We start from the raw sequence: 17,924 nt of genomic DNA on the forward strand, positions 1-17,924 counted from the left end.
CCCCCCGTGTACCTACACCCCAGTACGTTCCAGTCGTACCCCCACCCCAGTACGTGTCGTACCAACGTCAATGTACACCCCCCCACCCCTGTACGTGTCGTACCACCGTCCATGTACACCCCAGTAGTTCCTGGCGCACCCCCAACACAACCTCCTAAGTACGGAGCGCACCCCATGCCACAACATCACAACCGCATGTACGAGTCGTACAAAGCCACACACAAGGACATAATCGTACAACCAAATGGCCCATGTACACACCGTACACACGCTCAAAACGCACGTACACAACCAGGACAAAACAAAACAACACAAGAATACACCATTCGAAAGGCACACAGCCACTAAACATGGCCAACAACCACTAAAATAACACAATCACTGACCTGCAACTGCCAAAAACAAACAGAGGCCCAATACACCACCACTCCTTATAACACACCCACCCAAAATTCAAACACTGCCACACCCACCCATGGACCAATAAAAAGGGCCCACACACACAAACCATGAGCCTTTGCAACAGACTCACTGCTGCCAGACACCACAGAACCAGACTACAAGCTACACCACACCTTACACTTGCACACCTTCACACGACCACCCTCACAAACACCCTCTCATCACATTCACACACACACACAACCATCCACACCCCCCCCCCCAACATCCACACACCCCCCACACCCACACCATCCCCACCCACACCCCTCACCATGCCCACTACCAAGAATCCAAAGTTCAGTCACCGTGAGTTGGAGGTCCTTGTTGATCAAATCCTCAGAGTCGAGCCACAGATCTTTGGAACATTGGTCAGAAGCACCAGCCAGGCAGCCAAAACAGCCATGTGGCAGACCATCGTCGATGCTGTGAATGCCGTTGCGGACACCAGGAGGACCAAGCAGGATTGCCAGAACAGGTGGTACGATCTGCGGAGGAGGGTCAGAGCCAAGAGGCAGGAGGAACACGACCAGGCCAACGCCACCGGAGGAGGGCCCTCCCGCAGAGCCGTACAGTACCATCCCTGGGAGGAGAGGGTGATGGCCATACTGCCGGTGGAGGCAGTTGAAGGAGTAGAAGGACTCCGAGACCCGGGTGAGTACACAAACAACGCACCTCACATGGGGGGAACTGCAACCACAACCAAAATTACTAACAGGCACGCAACCACCACAAGCCATCGCATGACTCAACCACACTCCATGAGCAGGCACATGCCACTGCTGCCACCATGCCCCATGCACCCAGCTGGACAATGGCAAGTCACAGGCCACAGAAGACAACAACACATGACACGGTAACCCGGATGGCGGGAGGCTGGGCACCAAAAATCACATAGTGCGACTCCAAAGCAGACAACAATGCCCTCTGCCCATATGGCCTAGGTCACAGCCAGACAAACACTGTGTCCCAACACAGGAATGACTTGCCAGCAAATGGCGGACGCCTTGCATCAACACATGGGGGTGAAGGCACTGTTTTGCACATGACAGCAGCTAATGAACAGCCAACATTGTGAAAGAGTGGCAGCACACACCACCACAGCAGCAGCACACAGACACACAGCAGACAAAATGGGTGCCTGGAGATCAGAAACAAACTCACATCAACAGGCCAAGGGCCACTCAAGGATCTGCTAACAGTGTGTGCCCAGGAAGCTGGGCCAAGGTGACAGAGGGTGACACACGGAGGGAGGGAGAGGGGGACACAGAGGGAGGGAGAGGGGGACTGAGAGGGAGGGAGACGGACAGAGGGAGAAGGCTGACACACGGAGGGAGGGAGGAGGCTGACACACAGAGGGAGGGAGAGGGGGACAGAGAGGGAGGGAGAGGGGGACAGAGAAGGAGGGAGACACAGGGAGAGCAAATCAGTCCTTTGGTGTGTGGGAATGTCTGCTCGTCAGCAGGTGGACTGCGTGCATGTAGACAAGGGTGGCCAGTGCCAGAACCCCCCCTCTTCATCATGGCAAAACGCAGGGCCATGTCACAACCTGTACACGAGCACAAGGACAGCCACCTGCATCATATAAGTGTGTGGATCCACTCCATGTGCACATGTACAGTGCTACAAGGTAGGCGCAAATGCATGGCTCGCCACACCTGCACACTCCACTGCTGACTGCAGTCACACTTGACGCAGCAAGTAAGACTGTGCCACACATAGTTAAAGGGGCCAAATTGGTGCCCAAGGGACACACCCATGCACAAGTGCACTGTGAGTGGAATGCAAGACAGATCCTAATTCCAAGAGGAAATGTGCCAACTGTGAAACGGATGAAACATGGATGTTGCATGGACCAAAATTAACATTTTCTCTCTCAAACACAGGTCAACGTCGGTCTGCACCCCCCAACACTGGGGGGGAACACTCACAGGACCCGGATCTGCAGGAGACCGATCCCACCGGCAGCGACCACTCTCACCACTCTGCGGACGACCCCGACCGACCTGGCCCCTCTGGTGTCCAACCACCTGCAGCACCTGCGTCAGGTACAACCGTGCCAACCACCACCCCCACTCCTGCCACATCCCAGGAGACACCCAGGATCCCTGCCCCAACACCACAATGCAGCCAGGCTCGCCAGGAGGGACACGGTGTCCCGGGCACCCAGGAGGAGGCAGGCGACAACGCCAATGCCACCCCTCAGGGGTCCCGGAGACCCGATGTGCCCACAAGTGCAGGCCAGACGCAAGTGGGCAGGGGTGGTGGGAGTGGAGGACGGCGGAGGCGCGAGCCTGACCAGTTGGCTGGGGATCCGGTATTTTCCCATGTCCGTAACATCCTGGACTCATACCGGCAGGACACCACGGGCATGGCCCAGGTTGTGTCCGTCCTCGAGGGGATCAAGGTCCAGCAGGCCCAGCAACATGCGGAGCTAATAGCCTGTCTACAGGTACACCAACGGAGGATGGAGGACAGACAGGCTGAGCAAGTGACGGCGTTCCAGGGGATTCACGCTACACTCCGTCGGATGGCCGACACCATGGCCGACCCTCCCTGTGCCAGAAGGCGGAGAACATCACCACCCACAGGGAGGGATCAGGAGGAGGAGGAGGAAACATCCGACGGAGCATCCCAGACGTCGTCACGGCCTGCTGCTGAGGTTCCCCGCAGGAAGCCGGGTCGTCCACGGAAAGGACCGTGAGGGTGGCTGCTACATCACCATCTCCCAGGACACCTGGCCTGGCACCTGGCCCACTGGAGCAACAGCATCACAGCATCAAGAGACATTCTCTGCCACATGGCCCTGCTGGTCACTGGCTGACCAATGTTGACAAAGACTGTGGCATGGACTCTGAGGATTTCCAATGGCAAGGACACCAACTCCCCTACTGAACTTTGGATTCCCTAATCCCGGAAAGCCCCTCACTTTGTCCCCCCCCCCCAATAATAAATCACACTATTAAGAGTAGATGCCTGCTGGTAGCATTATTACCTAACATGTGTCTTGTACAGTCTAAACATGCCTGAGTCATCTGTTCACTTCAACCATCCACACCCTGGGGCCTGAGTCTGGCACAGGACACATGGGTCACAGTTTGTTAGGCAAGACAGACATGGAGCACCATACACACCCGTGATGGGCAGAACCAGCTGAGGGGGTGGCCGAACAACCGTGCTGACAGACACATTGAGTACAGCAACAGTCATGCGCAGAGGTCAGGGATCCTGGCCAGTGTCCTGGGGGGCACCCAGGTATGTGTAGACAGGTGGCAGAACCATGTCCTGCAAGCTTGAGTCCGGTGGATGCAGAGAATGGGGTCATGGACAACGTTGGATGCATGGGGATGGCACATGTCACAATACCCACACAGTCATGGACATCATGCCCAATACACAGTCTCAGCACACACACACAGCTTGCATCTTGCCACTCGACACATTGACACATAGCCACAATCAGGGAATACCATGCCAGACATGCAGGATGCACCGTGCCAACACACCAGCATTGACTGAGAAGAGGCACCTTGGAGGCATAGGGACACCTTTATTAGTCATGTTTTTGGGATTGCAGAGGCAACTTGAAGTACACATGAACACATCATGTGGAGTAACATGTGGGTCCAACACTGGCACCCCCCTTCTGCAGCACAAATGCGTGATAGCCATGGAACTGGCACACAAGTGTCGGCTAACAGCTAAAACCCACAGCTGCACACGGAGAGCCTGACATACACCATAGATCCGCTGATGTGGAAGTCCCACGCCATGTCAAGACAATGTTAACCGTATGTGTCCGAGGGCAGTGTCACACACATTGATGCCATCATCACAATCCACTATCCCATCACTGATGACTGACAACCAGGCAGCCCATCTATTCAGGTGTACCCAGCTGCATGTCGTGTCCCATGGGGATGCCACATGTCTGCAGAGGAACCAAACCCCGACCGGGGCAGTGTGCACACATCGTGAACAACTGCCACACCAAATACACCCCAGATGCATCCCTTACCCCATGGAGACTTCCAAACGTGTCCGTGCCTGTAACGCTGAGTCAGCCCACGATGTCATGTACATGAGGAATAGCAGTGCCACAACAATGCAACCAGCAAACGGCATGCGCAGGTACCTGGGGAAGAGAGACACACAAGAAGTCAGCCACAAAAAGCACAGCCACTTGCATGTGCATTTACTCGACACATGTATGGATGACAACATGCTAGGTCACAATTATGACTGGGGAAATACTACCATCACTGCCACCATCACTCCAGTGACACACCCACACACACCTCTGACCCACGTGCCATACATGCAGGTGGAGACACACATCACAACGCATGCCACACGGGGACCAATGCGTGCACACTCAGACCCTGGTACTCACCACTAAGCAAAGAAGTCGCGTATGAGCCGAGTCCGGATGTCCTCTTGCGGCTCCACATCACTAGCCCCATTGCCAAGCCCTTCGTCCTCCACGGGTGGATGGTCCTCGTCATGTTGATTCAGGATGAGTGGCACAGCTCTTTCAACTGCCATGTTGTGCAGCATGCAGCAGACCATGAAGATCTTGCAGACCTTCGCCGGGGCATAAGGGAGTGCACCGCCGGTCTTGTGGAGGCACCGGAATCGGCTCTTCAGCATGCCAAACGTCCTCTCTATCACTCGCCTTGTCCGGCCATGGGCGGTGTTATAGCGGAGCTGGGCCGGCGTGATGGGGTTGCGGAGAGGTGTCAGCAGCCAAGGCATGTTGGGATAGCCAGCGTCCCCTACATGGGAAGCACATGGACATCGTTAGAACTGGTGAAGCGGTCGTGCTGGTCGGCTATACAGAATACAGGACAGACAGACTGTACCCACCAACAACACATGCCCGTTCGTTGCGCAGCTGCATCATCATATCAGGCATCCCGCTACGCCTCATGATGTAGGCATCGTGTGCTGACCCTGGGAAACGAGCACAGACATGTGAAATCACCATATTGGACAGACACACCACAAGGGCATTGATGGAGTGGTAGTGCTTCCGATTGCGGTACGCCACCTCCCGTGCGTGTGGTGGTACCAAACCTACATGTGTCCCATCTATGGACCCAATGACATGGGGCATCCCTCCCAGGGCATAGAATCCACGCTTGACCTCAGTCATCTGTTCAGGGGTTGGGAACTTGATGAAGTCATCCAGGTGAATCAACATGGCCTCCAAGAAATCATGCAGCACACCGCTGAACATGCTCTGGGACATGCCACCAACATGAGCTATGGTATTTTGGAAGGTACCCGTGGCAAGAAAATGTAGGGCAGCCATTACCTTCAGCTGGGGTGTCAGTGCCGTAGGATACCTGTGCTGCGGTTGCAGGTGTGGTGCCAGTCTCGCCGTCAGCTCCAGAATCAACGGTTGGGTGAAGCGGTAGAGCCGGATCCTGTCATTCTCCTGCATGGCAGCCAAGTCTGGAATTCTTCGGGCAAGAGGCGGCGCTCTGCAGTAATTTGGAAGTGACAAGGAAGAGTGAGTGCACTACGAGAACAACTCATGTCTACTGAGCACATGTAAATCTGGCAATACACACATGCTACATAGGGAGTCAGGTATGTGCTACATGTCCAGGACACGTATGGATGCAAGGTGACACTCCTTCCAAGAACCAGCTACACACGGTGATTGAGAACCTCCCCATGCCACGCCATGGAAATAGCTGTGTCCCAGTGCAAGTGCACAGCCCGACGCAAGACAGGAGTGACATACACCCACACATCAGCAGAAGTGGGATGCCGATTGCAGAGACTGGTAGCGGAACACTGGAGCCACAGGTCACATGACATTACACTAGTCCAGCCCACACACCTTGCCATGAAGGTGCACATGTCATGACTCACCACACATTCCTTGTGAGGATGCTGACATGGCCTTGTTACGCTACTCCGTGTCCCATGCATACATGTGCACCTCACATCCGATAACACATGTGGCATGGTGTGCGGAACAGTGTGCAATGACAATCTACACACAGCCACATGTTGGTTGCTGCAACGGCTGCAGCTTTTGAGGGTGCTACAACATCAACCTGATGTAAATCCCGGACACATATATGACATAGTCACATTGTGCACTGTGGGTAGTGACAAGTCATGTGTCATGACCCCTGTACCGGGCATCATGGGACACTTCCGTGTGTTGGTGTCCGTGCCATGCCAGTGACGCTCACCCCAAGTGCGCAGTCCCACATGCACACATGTCAAAGGAGTCAAGGGCATGCCTGGCACACATTGCACCCTCACACAGTACACCTGTACACATCTCATCATACATCTGGTGCCTTCTCCACTCAGGAGGCATGTTCCACATCACAGCCTGTGACACCTGTGCCCCACACATGTAGTAATGCACAGACGATGCCTTGATGTCCATTCCTGGACAAGTATGTCCATCCATGGACAAGTATGTCCGCCCTATTCCTACCTGTGTGTCGCCTATCACCACAGTGATGTGTAAAAACCGCCGTACTGCTGCTGAGAGGGCCTGTGCATGTTCCCAAATCACTGTGGGAGTGCTGCCGTATGTGTACCCATCGCGATGGCGAGCGTACAGGCATTTGTACGGTCCGTAGCACTACGAGTACGCATACGCGTGCAGACCCATAGTGATAGGGCCGTACACACGCATGTACGCTCACTATCACTATGGGTCTGCACGCGTATGCGTACCCGTAGTGGTACGGACCGTACACTCGCATGTACGCTCACTATCACTATGGGTCTGCACGCGTATGCGTACCCGTAGTGGTACGGACCGTACACTCGCATGTACGCTCACTATCACTATGGGTCTGCACGCGTATGCGTACCCGTAGTGGTACGGAGCGTACACTCGCATGTACGCTCTCTATCACTACGAGTACGCATACGCGTGCAGACCCATAGTGATAGTGAGCGTACATGCGAGTGTACGGTCCGTACCACTACGGGTACGCATACGCGTGCAGACCCATAGTGATAGTGAGCGTACATGCGAGTGTACGGTCCGTACCACTACGGGTACGCATACGCGTGCAGACCCATAGTGATAGTGAGCGTACATGCGAGTGTACGGTCCGTACCACTACGGGTACGCATACGCGTGCAGACCCATAGTGATAGGGCCGTACACACGCATCTACGCTCACTATCACTATGGGTCTGCACGCGTATGCGTACTCGTAGTGATAGTGAGCGTACATGCGAGTGTACGGCCCGTACCACTACGAGTACGCATACGTGTGCATACCCATAGTGATAGTGAACGTAGGCATGCATGTACGGGCCGTTGCCATGCATTTGGGGTGCTCTAGGGCCCCGAAACGCACCGTACCTGTGTGTGATGCTCCAAATTACATAGGGGACAAGTATTAAGGCCTACATGCATGCTGGTTGTCATGGAGACCAAGTTCAAATTTCGAAATTGTTCTGGAAGGTGCACAGCAGAAGTCAGTTGGAATTCTTCTACTTTGTTGCAATGTGTTTGTGGGGCTGACATCATGCAGGAGAATGAAACCGATAGAGAACCCACAGACTGCTAGGTTTGAAGGGATTGGTGGAAACATAGGATGCAAATGTGAGTGACCAATCACTCTGTACTCCTGTGCATGAGACTGGGCAGAAGGGCACATATAAGGCAGCCAGGTCCCATGAGGGAGCACTTGCCTGCACATCTTTGCATTCGTCGACCCAGCTGCTGCTACTGATTCCCTGGAACCATGTCAAGGGCTGTGGAGAGGACACAGCCATTCACCCTGGAGGAGAACATGGCTCTGCTGGATGTGATCCTCCCGCAGTACTCCATGCTGTATGGGCGACCAGGGTATCAGGTGAGTGCATAGGCCACTGCCACAGACTGTCCCTATGTTCTGACTGTGACTTCTGCCATTGCGTCCAGGTGTAACACACATGCCATGTACTGTCGGGGGGGTCCCAGGGGGGGGGGTGCCTGATGTCTCCCAGCAGTGCCCTGAGACAGGAGGGGTGGGGGCCTATCACTCACAGCAGTGCCCTGAGACAGGAGGGGTGTGTGCAGAGTCCTCCCAGCAGTGCCCTGAGACAGGAGGGGTGGGGGCCTCTCACTCACAGCAGTGCCCTGAGACAGGAGGGGTGTGTGCAGAGTCCTCCCAGCAGTGCCCTGAGACAGGAGGGGTGGGGGACTATCACTCACAGCAGTGCCCTGAGACAGGAGGGGTGGGGGACTATCACTCACAGCAGTGCCCTGAGACAGGAGGGGTGGGGGCCTATCACTCACAGCAGTGCCCTGAGACAGGAGGGGTGGGGGCCTATCACTCACAGCAGTGCCCTGAGACAGGAGGGGTGTGTGCAGAGTCCTCCCAGCAGTGCCCTGAGACAGGAGGGGTGGGGGCCTATCACTCACAGCAGTGCCCTGAGACAGGAGGGGTGGGGGACTATCACTCACAGCAGTGCCCTGAGACAGGAGGGGTGGGGGCCTATCACTCACAGCAGTGCCCTGAGACAGGAGGGGTGGGGGCCTATCACTCACAGCAGTGCCCTGAGACAGGAGGGGTGGGGGCCTATCACTCACAGCAGTGCCCTGAGACAGGAGGGGTGTGTGCAGAGTCCTCCCAGCAGTGCCCTGAGACAGGAGGGGTGGGGGACTATCACTCACAGCAGTGCCCTGAGACAGGAGGGGTGGGGGCCTATCACTCACAGCAGTGCCCTGAGACAGGAGGGGTGGGTGTGATGCACAGTGTGAGCCTTGATCATTGATTGTGACATTGCCATCATTCCACCTGTGTACCCACTGTGGCACGTACTGCTTTTTCCCTCACCAGGGGATGATGTCCCTATGACAAAGGTGCAATGCGTTGGCTGCATGACATGCCTTGTTGTAACCAGCTAATTTGTACCCATATGTCTCTCTGTGACATGTGGCTGGTGTATTGATGTGGTGTCACTTGCTCCTCCTCACAGGTAGGCGCCACTGCCAAGGAGCAGATCTGGCTGTCCGCCGTCAGTGCCGTGAGGGGTGTGGATGGTCGGAGGCGGAGCCTGCCCCAGGTGAGGAAACGCTGGCAGGATATCCGGTGCTGGACGCGGAGGATTGCACGGCTCCTGCTGGGGGACTCACCTGAGAGCCACAAGAACCGCGGCCGCCGCCGTCTGAGCCACCTCCACAGGCGTGTGCTGCCGGTGGTCTTTCCAGACCTGGAGAGGCGCTTACAGGCGATGCAGCAGCCGGAAGGGGGTAGGTACATGTGTGTTTGTTGTGTGTCACCGGCATTTGTAAGGGCACAGTAGCATGAATTCACTGGCAGGGTTTAAAGGTGCTGTGCAGATCCTGTTTGCCCCAGTATAGCGCTGTGCCCCTGCCACCCTTCCCCTCCTTGCAATGTGTTCCCTGGTCTGTGTGTAGTCACTCCTTCACAAGGTAATGTAGGCTGGCGCTTTGTCCACGAGAACAATGACTGTAGCATCATGTGTGGGGGTGGTGTGTAACAGGTTGTGGGACCTTGCCTGTGCACTGTCAAGTTCACTGCATGTGGGTTCCATGTCAGTTGGCACTGATGCTGACTCCAGACATGGGAGTTGGTCTCTCATGTGTCATGCCTTACAGCGCGCATGTCCTATGTAGTGGCCTGTGACATGATGTGCATGAGTGTGCGATACACATAGTGCAGGGATGGTGACGTGTGTTGCAGTCATTACCATTCAGTAGCATGTAGTTGCGTGCACACTACTGTCCCCTGGGGCACCTTTTCCTCAGTGGTGTATGTGTCATCATAAACGTGGCCAATCTCAGTGTCTGCAGCGTAGGTTGTGCTCTGTGCCATTGTCTCCTGTCACCATGTATATAGACGTGCTATTTTGTACAGGTGTCCACTGTGCAGCCTGACCTGATTGTCCTTCTTCATACTCACAGTTGCCAGTGCCTGTGTGTCTTGTTATACTCATCTGAGGATGGGCACTGGTACCTCATTATTTGTACAGGCGCACCTTGGCTGTTTGGCGTCCAATCTTGCTTTTTGCCTGCCCCTGTGTGTATCACCCAGACTATGAGATGTTGGTGCCACCTGTGTCTCAACCATTTGCCTCGTGTAGGGTCTTGTTGGGGCGGGCAATGCCTATGTGTCAAATCCTGATTTCTACTTGCTGGGTCTGGGCAGTGTGTGATGTGTCTGGACACACACGCAATGTGCAGTGACCGAGTCATGTTGTGCATGTTTTCAGCATTACCTATGCAGCATGTGTCTCAAGTTCATGGATATGGTCGCTGGTCATCGGTATTTTCGCCAACGCTGTGTGGTGCAGATGCAGTGCTGGATTGTCCCCAGGGCCTGGGTGCTATGTCAGAATCAGTTTCCTGTGTTTAGCTATTGTCTCATGCTCTCCATGGTATTTCAGTGGCATGGTGGCTCAACCAACTGTGTGTTTCATGCCCTACATCGGTACCCTGTTCAGTAGATGTTAGGGATCTTCCTTTTCAGGCTATGCAATGTTACCTATGTAGATTGGACTCATGTGACAGATGTGTACAGGTGTCTGATTAATTTCTGTCTCTCCACCCTGCCCACAGCATCGTCGGGGGACACAGAGGGAGACATGGACACAGACCAGGCGGAGGGACCGAGCACCAGTGCCAGCCGTGACATCGGGTCTGGCACATCGAGTGGGACAGAGGCGGAGGAGAGTGTGGCCGAGGACCTGTCGACTGGCACATCAGACTACGAAGCTGACAGGTCCGAGGAGGATGTCTCCGAGTGGGCGGAGGCTGCACCAGCAGCTGACAGCGGAACAACACCTCGCACCACCCCCTCAGTTTCCATCAGCCGCCTCCCACTTGCTCGTGTCCCTTCCCAGCGTGCCCGGTCACAGCATGTCTCCTTCCTGCCAGGCACCGCACCCCCTGCCCCTGTCTCCACTGCTGCCGCCAATGCAGAGTCTGTGGACATCCAGCGGCAACTGCAGGTTGGTCAGGCTGCGATCCTTAATGTCCTCCATGCCCACGGCAAAACCCTCACCAACATCGAGGCTTTCTTGGAGGGCATTCATTCATCGCAGGCTGACCAACGCAACTTGCTGAGGTCCATAGACTCCACACTGACTGCAGCAGTGGGTCTCCTGCAGCGCGACCTCCCCCCACCTACCCCTGCCCCATCCACACTTCCCACTCCCATGCCTGTCCCACGTACACCCAGACGTCGGCATGCACCCACATCAACGGACACGGGCACCACACCAGCAGGGAAGGTCCACCGCACTCCTCCTGACACGCACACACAGGGTGAGGTAGGCACACCCACTGGGTCGGGGGGCAAACGTGTGACACGCAGCCATAGTGGGAGTCCGCATTCCACCCAGTCCACTCCCTCCAAATCCCCTCCCCTCAGCTCTCCTGGCCACATCTCCCCCAAGGACTCCTTCATGGCCGCTCTGTCCCTGAGCCCCACAGTTACACCACCACGCAAGCGGTCAAGGAGGTCCCCGGTCAGGGTGGTTGAGTCTCCCCCCCTGTCTCCACCCTCCCCCGGTGGCGCTGCGACCCATCCCTCTGACCCCCCCCCCTCCTTGGGGCCTGAGGTCCCTTCGGGTGCAGGGGACTCCCTGGAGGACCTTGCAAAGGTGTGTAGTGCCATCCTGGCCTCCGCCTTTGGCACTGACCCACCCCCTGTGGTGGAGTCCTCCATCCCTGCACCCACAACGCCGCCCCTTTGCCCTGATGTCCCTGCGGTGCCTGTTGCTTCCCCCCCCCCTGATGCCCTCACCAGTGTGGAAGACGATGCCATTTGACTGTGCAGGCAAGGTAGGGGACACGCATCCCACTGTGTCCCCCATCCAGCTGAGAATCATTGACTGCCCTATGGGCTTTGTGAAGATTGAACTGCCTGCGATCCACGGACATTGTGCTCATGCTGAATAAAGCTTAATTTTGTTTTCATTATCACACTACTGCTATGCTGGTATTGGTGTTGGTGGGGCTGCTACATGGTTTTGGGTGGTGTGTAAGGGTTTGGGTGTGTGGGATATGTAGTAGTGTACTGCTCATTGGTGGGACCCTGTGATCTGTGTGCCATCACAAGGTGTTGGCTAACTTTCTTTGTTCATGTAAGCAGTTACTGCATGGTGCACTTGTCCCAGGGTGTATTCCTTCCTCTGTGTACCCAGCTTTCTTCCCTGCAGGGTGTTCCCAATGTTTAGCGCAGAGCTGTGTCTACATGAGCTGTGTGTGTGACGGAGCCCTTCTACTTTGGCCATGCATGCAGGGCCATGTCTCCACCTGCAACAATCGTGGCATCCTTGGTGATCACTGTACTTGTGTGTGGAGTCTGTTGACATGAGTTCATGGGGACATGTTCCCTTGTAGCCAGTATGCATGTGGATAATTCTGGCCTCACACACATGTGTTACACCCCTCCTGTCTCAGGGCACTGCTGTTAGTGATAGGCACCCACCCCTCCTGTCTCAGGGCACTGCTGGGAGGACTCTGCACCCACCCCTCCTGTCTCAGGGCACTGCTGGGAGGACTCTGCACACACCCCTCCTGTCTCAGGGCACTGCTGGGAGTGATGGGCACCCACCCCTCCTGTCTCAGGGCACTGCTGGGAGGACTCTGCACCCACCCCTCCTGTCTCAGGGCACTGCTGGGAGGACTCCACACCCACCCCTCCTGTCTCAGGGCACTGCTGGGAGTGATAGGCACCCACCCCTCCTGTCTCAGGGCACTGCTGGGAGGACTCTGCACACACCCCTCCTGTCTCAGGGCACAGCTGGGAGGACTCCACACCTACCCCTCCTGTCTCAGGGCACTGCTGGGAGGACTCTGCACACACCCCTCCTGTCTCAGGGCACTGCTGGGAGTGATAGGCACCCACCCCTCCTGTCTCAGGGCACTGCTGGGTGGACTCTGCACACACACCTCCGATTTCAGGATATGTACGCTTGGAACATACACGGTGGGGGTACGCTCAATGCATTCGAGGTGAGGGTACGAGTCTACTTACACTGGTGTGGTGGGGGTACGCTCCATGCATACGCGGGTGAGGGTACGGGTCGAACTTACACTGTTGGGCCGGGGGGTACGCTCCTTGCATACGCGGGTGGGGGTACGGGTCGTACTTACACTGTTGGGGTGGGGGTACGCTCCGTACGTCCGCGGGTGGGGGTACGGGTCGTACTTACACTGTTGGGCTGGGGGGTACGCACCTTGCATACGCGGGTGGGGGTACGGGTCGTACTTACACTGTTGGGGTGGGGGTACGGTCCGTGAGTCCGCGGGTGGGGGTAGGAGTCGTACTTACACTGGTGGGGGTGGGGGTACGCTCCGTACGTCCGCGGGTGGGGGTACGGGTCGTACTTACACTGTTGGGGTGGGGGTACGGTCCGTGAGTCCGCGGGTGGGGGTAGGAGTCGTACTTACACTGGTGGGGGTGGGGGTACGCTCCGTACGTCCGCGGGTGGGGGTACGGGTCGTACTTACACTGTTGGGGTGGGGGTACGGTCCGTGAGTCCGCGGGTGGGGGTAGGAGTCGTACTTACACTGGTGGGGGTGGGGGTACGCTCCGTACGTCCGCGGGTGGGGGTACGGGTCGTACTTACACTGTTGGGGTGGGGGTACGCTCCGTACGTCCGCGGGTGGGGGTACGGGTCGTACTTACACTGTTGGGCTGGGGGGTACGCTCCATGCATACGCGGGTGGGGGTACGGGTCGTACTTACACTGTTGGCATGGGGGGTACGCTCCATGCATACGCGGGTGGGGGTACGGGTCGTACTTACACTGTTGGGGTGGGGGGTACGCTCCATGCATACGCGGGTGGGGGTACGGGTCGTACTTACACTGTTGGACTGGGGGGTACGCTCCATGCATACGCGGGTGGGGGTACGGGTCGTACTTACACTGTTGGTGTGGGGGGTACGCTCCATGCATACGCGGGTGGGGGTACGGGTCGTACTTACACTGTTGGGCTGGGGGGTACGCTCCTTGCATACGCGGGTGAGGGTTCGAGTCATACTTACACTGTTGGCATGGGGGGTACGCTCCATGCATACGCGGGTGGGGGTACGGGTCGTACTTTCACTGTTGGGGTGGGGGGTACGATCCTTGCATACGGGGTGGGGGTAGGGTCCGTACATATCCGTCCCCACGCTATGTGATGTTTGTGCGGCCCGTACCCAGGCCTTTGCCACGTGGGTGCGATCCGTCCCGCCATTGTTGGGGTGACGTGTGTGGGCGTGGTCCGACTCGTACCCACGCTCTTCAGGCGTGGGTACGGGACGTACCTGTCTGGTTGTGTTGCCGGTTCGCGTGGTGACGGACTTCCGTTGTGGCGGTCGCTGGCTTATCAGGACACGCCCCCACCCCCTCGTGGTGACCAGGGCATGGGAGTCAGGTATGTCCAGGCCATGTGTGGTGTGTGACTTATGTGGTTGTTTTGTGGCCTGCCCTGGTCCTGCCACCCCCACCCCACCCCACTTTCCCCCCTCCCTTAGTTATTCTGACCTTCTGCGGCGTCTGCGTCGTAACCTGTAGAGGAAGTGGACTGCTATGAGGGCAGGGATGACTCGTAGGTTCGGGTCCATGTCTGTCCGTCGCGTACTGGTACTCCTTGCTCGCGTCGTCCTGTCGCGTACAGGTCCTCCTTGATCGCGTCGTCCTGTCGCGTACGGGTCCTCCTTGGTGGCGTCGTCCTGTGTGTCCGTCACGTACTGGTCCTCCTTGTTCGCGTCGTCGTCTGTCCGTCGCGTACTGGTGGTCCTTGTTCGCGTCGTCCTGATTTCCCGGCAGTTTTTGGCTGCCGCAAAATATTCACCGTGCGGGGTGACGTCGGTGCGAATCGTGATTCCTGGGTCGTGAATGGCTGGCTGCGAGCGTCCCGACGTCAGGTCGGCGCTTTCCCGGATCGCATTGGTAGGTGTTTTTTTGTTCGGTCGGGCTTTTTTACGATTCGTACGGTAATGGTGTACCCGTGCGAATCGTAATTCCTTGTTTGTAAAAATTGACGACCGGGTACGCGTCGGGCGGAGATTGTGCTCCGTCCGACGGTTCGTACCCGGTTTTTGCCGGATCGTGATCGGCACCTTAATGTGCAAGAGGGGCAGAGCCTGGCTACTGTTACAGAGTGAGCAGGTATGGCCTGGCCAGGCCCATTTAATTGCCAGTGCTTCCCGTTCGATTTGGGAGTAGCGTGCTTCGGTTGGTGTGGTTGCTTAGCTCGCGAATGCGAGGGGCACCCATTGGCCTGTTTCTATGGCTTGTGTGAGAGCAAGGAAAAGAAGGAACATATATGAGTGTGGGCCTATGGGTTCTGATTCTTTATTATCATAAAATCCGGTAATGAGTCTTTTTGTATTATATGTATTCTATAATATTAGCTAGCTCTGGCATTTAATTTTTAATGTATAATTGATTCCTTTTTAATATGTATTTTATTCTGAGTAATGCCTCCTTGACCTTCCGAAATGCTTCGTCCTCCTCTCTGCCCCACTCCCAAGCAGCATTCTTTTTTTGTGAGGGCTCTCAGGGGCTCGGCTATCGTGGCTAGGTTGGGTATGAACCGCCCGCAGTACATGGCCATCCCGAAAAAACTCTGTATTTCTGATACTGTGGTTGGTACTGGGGCCTGCTGTATAGCATGCGATTTTCGTGGGTCTACCTGTACTCCATCCTGGCTGAAAACGTACCCAAAGAATTCGATTGAACTCTGAAAGAACAAACATTTGTCTTTTTGGAGGGTTACGCCGTGGTCAAACAGCCATCGCAGAGTTGCTAGAAGGTGGCGGTGGTGCTCTTCGATGGTCGAAGAGTGTATTAAGATGTCGTCACTGACTTTTAATACTCGCTGGAGGCCTGATAGGATTTCCTGAACATGGAATATGTCGGCGGCAGGTGAGATTCCAAAGTTCAGCCCCTTATATCGGTGCAGCCCTATGTGCGTCGAGAAGGTTGTTATGTACCTGCTCTCCTCGGCTAGCCTCAGCTGGTGATATCCCACATTGAGGTCTAGCTTAGAAAATAAAAGGGACCCATTAAAATCTGCTATGATGTCGTCAACCATTGGTGTTATGTGCCTTTCTCTTATGATCGCCTAGTTGGGCAGGCACATGTCAACACACAGTCTAATTTTCCCATGCTGCTTCGGCTTTTCGACTATTACCATAGGCGAGACCCAGGGTGTCGGGCCGGTGACCTTTTCAATCACTCCTTGCTGTTCTAGATTGTGCAGCTTCTGTTCGACCAGCAGCCGCAGGTGAAACAGGATGCGTCTGTGATGTAGCGCTACTGGCTTTATGGCTTTGTCGATGTGCAGCTTGACTGGTGGTCTTTTCACGCATCCTAGTCCCATGAAGAGTTGCAGGAATAGTTCCAGTATCTCGTCTGTTTGTAGGATTTTGAATTGCGTGGGCGAACATGATGAGGCCTAGGTCTTGCGCCGTGTGGCTCCCTACTACGATGTCAGCCTCTCTATCCACCACGTGGAACGTTGTTGTGTTCTCTTGGCCTTCTGACTTCACTTGCCCGGTCATCTTGCCTTTTAGTGGCAGGGGTGTCTGGCTTCCGTGAGTATCTTGATGTGCTACATGATTAGCTGGGGTCTTAGTTGTAGTTTTCACAATTTTTCGGAGCACTCGTAACTGAAAAAGTGAAGAACAGACAATCGTCAAAAAATAATGCAAATAAGTGGATTCATTTCCTGTTATTCTTCTTCTTTAATTTCCACAAATCCTCCAATTCCTTGTGCCAACGCGTTTCGTCGTTAATGGCAATAGGCCTACGATTTTCTCAAGGCTGGATGTAACACAAAATTCAATATTGTAATGTTGAACAAAATACAGTTATTCATAAAACCAAGAAACCCCAGACATTTGCACCCAGTGCAAAGGGCTATTCAAAGGGACTGTTTGTGACATTGTAAATATCAGACAAATATTTAGTAATTTCATCAACATGATGATTGAAGCCATGACTCATAAAACTCATTAGCATCCAATTCAAGATTACAAAACAGTTATTTTTCTGAATAATTCACTAAATTTGGCAACAATAAAATTATTGAATAGCTCACAACCTACTTAGTATATAGTCATTCTTGTTGTAGTGACATTGTGATGATCATAGTTGAACCCAAAGATTCCTTAATGTGCATATTATGAGTATAAAACCCTTGTGTCCTTAGGTTTAAGTATCATAAATTCAGATAGTACCTTAAAGATCCTATTTAAAGCTGAATCTGTAAAAGCCAAAAATAAAATTGCTTAAACGATAAGGCAATGGTCTTTCATGGTGTCTGTTTTGATCAAAAACGACCGCACTCTCAATAAAGTAAATCTTACCTTGATCAAGGTAAAGTATGTTAGTATTAATAATCCGTGAAGTAATGTTTGTACAAATATCCAAAATAGGACTTCTGGTATTTAGAACTGCCCAAACGCAAGTATGTCAAATCTGCAAAATTATAAGATAACATGAATTTTCAGCACCCTTTACTGATCGATTAATAA

The sequence above is a fragment of the Triturus cristatus genome, chromosome 2_1, assembly GCF_964204655.1.
Source record: "Triturus cristatus chromosome 2_1, aTriCri1.1, whole genome shotgun sequence".
Classification (NCBI taxonomy): domain Eukaryota; kingdom Metazoa; phylum Chordata; class Amphibia; order Caudata; family Salamandridae; genus Triturus; species Triturus cristatus.